The 5306-nt window shown below is 31.9% G+C and overlaps 1 long non-coding RNA gene across 1 annotated transcript; it reads right to left on the bottom strand.

Moving 5' to 3' along the window:
- Positions 1–2316: 2316 nt before the first annotated feature.
- On the bottom strand, positions 2317–5050 carry LOC114296362 (uncharacterized). Its single transcript, XR_014366346.1, has 3 exons — positions 4860–5050; positions 3113–3189; positions 2317–2616 (listed from the first exon to the last, which is right to left on the bottom strand). It is a non-coding gene; the product is annotated as an uncharacterized LOC114296362 (long non-coding RNA).
- Positions 5051–5306: the final 256 nt, after the last annotated feature.

Below are 5306 nucleotides of genomic sequence, written 5' to 3'. Positions count from 1 at the left end.
ATTTTAGGACACCACACTACTAAAGATGTTCACTTTTTGACACTAAATTTTTAGTCGCCAAAAGTCAAATTTTTAGTCGCCGGAAAGTTTTCCTGACTAAATAGTTTGGTCGCCGGTTTGGTCACGGGAAGATTGTCGGGGAAGATATTGGCGACTAAAAAAAATTTAGTCGCCGAAAGTCCTAAATTGGCGACTAAAAATTTAATCGCCAAAAGTAAAGGTATTAGTCGTTGATAGGCGAAATTGGTGACTAATATTTTAGTCGCTAAAAGTTTTCAAAAAAATTAATATCACATTTTCAGCAACTAAAACATTTAGTCGCCAAAATTAAAATTATTTTCCATGACTAATTTATTTAGTAGCCAAAAAGTTTTTTTTTTTTTCATCTTATTTTTTTAGCTACTAAATGTTTTAGTCGCCTAAAGTGTAATTTTTTTTAGCTACTAAAAATTTAGTCGCCTAAAGTCTATTTTTTTATTTGGCTACTAAAATTTTAGTTCCCAAAAGTTAATTTTTTCATTCGATTGTTTTTTTAGCTACTAACTATTTAGTGGCTAAAAATATTTACTTCCTTAATGGCTACTAACTATTTAGTGGCCAAAAACATGATATTAATTTATTTTTTTTAAATGCATAAATTGAATATTTTTCATTAATTTCTAAATTATATGCATTCCATTATCAAAGCAACCTGTATATATACAGAATAATACATCTATCAATTATCATCTAAATCCATTATCAATAATACTCATTTCATTATCAACGATCCAAAAACTTTAACTTGTAACATCATATTCCAAATATCATATAAAACCACACAAATCAAGTATAATCCATCTAAATTATATATTACATACAAAAAAACTGGATTTTCAAAATAGAGGATTGTAGAAAAATAAATGTCTTCCATATACAAAACAAATGCTCTTCGTACACAAAAATAAATATCCACAATAGCCCACATAAAAGCAATCTATAAAAAAAATATATATATATATATATATAAAAATAACCATTAGCACTTATCTGTAAAAAAATACATTCACTTTCAATCGTCAATTATCAACTGCAGTTTCTTTAAATCATATTCTTTTTAAAATATATCCTAACAGAAGACATGATTCAAATTATCTCACAAAAAAGGTCAAGGAAACATGAAATGGTGCCACTATCAACGGTGAGCGATGGGGGGTATAGTGATGGCGAGTCCTTGAGAGAGAGGGAGCAAGAGTATGTTTAAAAGCAACTACTACTTTGGCTCCAAAGCACAGGAGCATAATGAATCCATGCCTAAATTTTTAAACATATCCGGCTAAAAAATTCTAACAAATATTTGCAACACCAAAAATGATTATAAAATCAGTTTCTATTCTTTATTAAATTTTATTTCTGTTCCAATCTCTTAACAAAATCCGGCAATCAAACAGCTTTAATTGTGCCAAGCTTATCAGTGCCACTAATGAAACTATAATAGCCAACAATTGACAGCAAAATGACAATATATTCACAATAAAAACATTTACTAGGGAAATTCAAAAAAAAAATTTAGCACCAACAAACCAACCATACACTAACAACCATTCCACCAAAATCACATAACAAACAGACACTAAAATTGAAGACCAAAAATGGATCACAAACAATATTAAGATAATAACATCAACAGAGCATATATCTAAAAAGAGTCATTATTCTGCATGATGGCGAGGTTCATCTATTGTCAGGTCAAATTGCGGCACTTAGTGAAAAAAACAAACAAACAAACAAACAAACCATGGCTGCTTTAAGCAAAGTGTAGAGAAAGCTACCAAATCAAGATTACATTATGATTGATAGTATAATTAAGAATTTTCAAAAATAGACAAAGCTGTTAATGAATTAGCAGCAATGCAAACTGAATAAGTTGCCTCTTATTGGCATATGGTATATAAGGTGTATACCTATGCTAACAAAAAAAAACCAAAAACACATGCATATCAAATCAATATAAATCTATAATCATATATAAATCCGAATCGAAGGAACACACACACACACACACACACAAAAAAAAAAAAAAAAAAACCAAACAAAACAAAACAAAACTGGAAGCCATGACAATATAATGTGCAAAAAGAAATACAAGGTTCCTGAAAGTGTGACTTTCTGTTGCTCTTTCCAAAAAAAAAAAAAAAAACACCAAAGGTCAAATTTTAGACTTCAATTAGTGAGTGATTGGCCGCAACATGCTTTTCATCTTTCCAATCTATTGCTTAAAAGGGAACTGCACTTCTATCTTATATCATATCAAAATCAAATAATTAAGCAAAAGAATTTGAATGCCCTAACCATAGCACATTGTTAAAATTTATCCATTTCACACAAAACCCACATCATGGAGGTCCAAAGTAAGGAATATCAATGGACAAATTAACCAAAACACCACTCTTCAAACACAGTTAAAGAGATGAAAAATAGAGAGAACTAGTAATGGGGAAAAATAAACTAGAAAACAGAGAAAGGAGAGTTAGCTAAGTAATTCATGGTCAAGTGAGAACCTTCAATCCTCTGAAGAAGTTTCTTCACTTTCTGCCTACACCCATCACAGTGTATGTCCACTTTGAGCACACGAGTCTGTAAAAGACACACACACACACACCAAAAAAAAAAAAAGGAAACAACAAGAAAACAAAGATTGTCAGGAAAAGGCCGACACCCAACTTTCCTCTAATCTCTGGATTTTTTTATTATCTTTTTGAGGTATAAAAGTCATACTAACTAGTAGCCGCAGCAGAAGATAACCAACTCAACAAAGCCAAAGTGAGACTGAGTTGAGCAGACGTTTTTATGTGCTGAAACCTCAAAATATGCAAATTTTAACATTCAAAATAATCCCTAGCTTTTCTCAGCAACCAAAAAGAGATTTGGGTAAAGCTGTTTATGCAGTTGTAGACATGTCAAAAGATTGATACAAGGACTAAGAGTTTTAGAAATGTCAAAGAAAGCATAAACATATAGGAAGGAACTCATCAGCCAAAAGTCTGGTAAAAGCAAGATCCCCTCTATATTAGGTATGAAAGCAATGCTAGCTAAATCACATCAAATGAATTTCACAAGTTAAGATACCCACCCCTCATCTAAAAATGAATCCTTTAGTGATCCTCCAGGCTTCTTAATAATCTGAATGGCCTCCAAGTTTGTGCTGCCCTGCCATTTCCATGAAAATGATCAGCACAACAACAAAGGATAAAATAATATTTCATATAATCAGCAGTGTACAACAAAAGAAGCTGTCTGAATGTACAAAGGAGATTGTAAATTACTAATCAAAGTATTATCAACTTCACAATTTAATTCAACTTCTTTTTATTCAAATGATGTTTGATATAGAGAGTATTATCTCAATTAGCAATGTTCCATATCATATCAATCTGTTAAGGGAAAGGGAAAGTATGGATTGGAATGTTCCATATCATATCAATCTGTTAATCAATCTTTCACTCAAATTTGATGGGAAAAAAAGAAAAAAGAGAAAGAGAGAGATAGTAAAGATTGAATTTTCTGCAATCATGGTCTCATAATATAGCCATGCAAACAGAAACATGTAAAACTTATTCTTTAATCAGAAGCCAATCAAGCGATATCATGTTGACAAGGGCATGAAATTAAGAAAGAAACAATTCTGGAAACAATGTAGTTCATGATAGATCTAGAGCATATTACACAACCAAAATTAAAACAAAGGCAAAAAGTAAATTTAATAACGCAAGGCTTTTCTTTTTCACCAATTTCTTTTTTTGAAAAACAGATATATCTTATGCTAGACCAGTTTGGTAATCGATACTAGGTGTAAAAGTTAATCCAGAGAAGAATTTAGCTGAAAGTATAAGTCACAGAAGTATTTGAATTTGAGGCCATTCTACCAATAATCTATCAGACCCTCAGGTTGCATCAATAGATAAAAAACAAAAACAGTTCTCAACTCATGTTCAAAACTACTTCAAATTTGGGTGAATTGATTCAATACGAGCAAGTGAGATCACTAATTTGTCAATTTTTATTCCTCTTCAAAGAAATTATGATAAAATCTATTGACAAAATGATAATTTTTTCACTTCAAACTTTTAACTATACTTTTTATTCTTGTACAAATGCCTAAATGAATGATTTAATAATAACTGAACTAACATTAACACCTTAAATATGGTATCTGAAAGTCATTGGCATGCTACAGTAGTTGTGTTGCTTGGGTGGTTGGTGTTGGTGGTGTAGTTGGAACTTGGAGTTGTTGTTAATGTCCATGTCTACAGTGTTCTCCACTGCTTTGAACTTAGAAGAGGCACAGAATAATCAAACCTTTCATAAAGGAAAATTACTGAAGATAATATAGCAAATAAAATTGATAAAGCAATAAAATAAACTTAGAAATTACAAGAAAATTACAATTCAAGAAGGGAGATCAATAGCATATGATCATTGCTTAAGATTGCTACCATTAAAACCAATATTCCATTTTGCTTTAATCTTATAAATTTCGAGATTGGTCATCGATTATGTGTTTGAATCTTATAAATTTCTTCTCTGTCAAACCCATAAAACGAAAATCAAACCCATAAGACTAAAATCAAACCCATTTTCGACATGAAGAATATCATAATTCATAGAAATCAAACACTTCAACCAAACCCATTAACGAAATCAACACAAAATTAAACTAAAAAAAATCATATAAACCCTAGATGAAGTGTGAGAAATGGGGAAATAAGGGAAGGGAGAAAGAGAGAGAGAGAGAGAGAGGGAACCAGAGAGTGGCTCGACAGAGAGAGAGAGACCTAGATCGACAATGAGGGAGAGGACCGAGCGCGACAGAGACAAACCTGTGATTTGTGATAGTGTTGGTGGTGATTTCAGCGATGGCGGTGGCAACATGCGACGATGGGGACGGACGGTGGCCAGCGACGGTGAGAGAGGGAGGGGAGAGAAGCAGCGGAGAGGGAGAGGGAGAGGGAGAGTGAGAAACGCTGAAGAGAGAGAGAAGAAGCGCTGGTTTGCGGTTTGAAATATATATATATATATATTACACCATTAGTGACTAAAATTTTTTTGTTGCTGAAACAATTTTATAAATCACTCCAAAATATTTGAAATATCTCCCTCCAATAATTTTAGTTCTTTAAAGCTACTATATAGCGACCAAAATTATTTTTCGTCGCTGAAAATAAACTTTTAGCGACTAAAATTTTGGTCGCCAAAAGTAAAAAATAATTTTTTTATTTTTCAATCGGCGACTAAATTGTTTTAGTAGCCAAAGCTCAATATACAGC

This window comes from Camellia sinensis, chromosome 4 (genome assembly GCF_055761805.1).
Source record: "Camellia sinensis isolate YWXY chromosome 4, ASM5576180v1, whole genome shotgun sequence".
NCBI lineage: Eukaryota > Viridiplantae > Streptophyta > Magnoliopsida > Ericales > Theaceae > Camellia > Camellia sinensis.
Note: the sequence above shows the minus strand (reverse complement) of the source record. Positions and strands in the feature narration are given on the sequence as shown.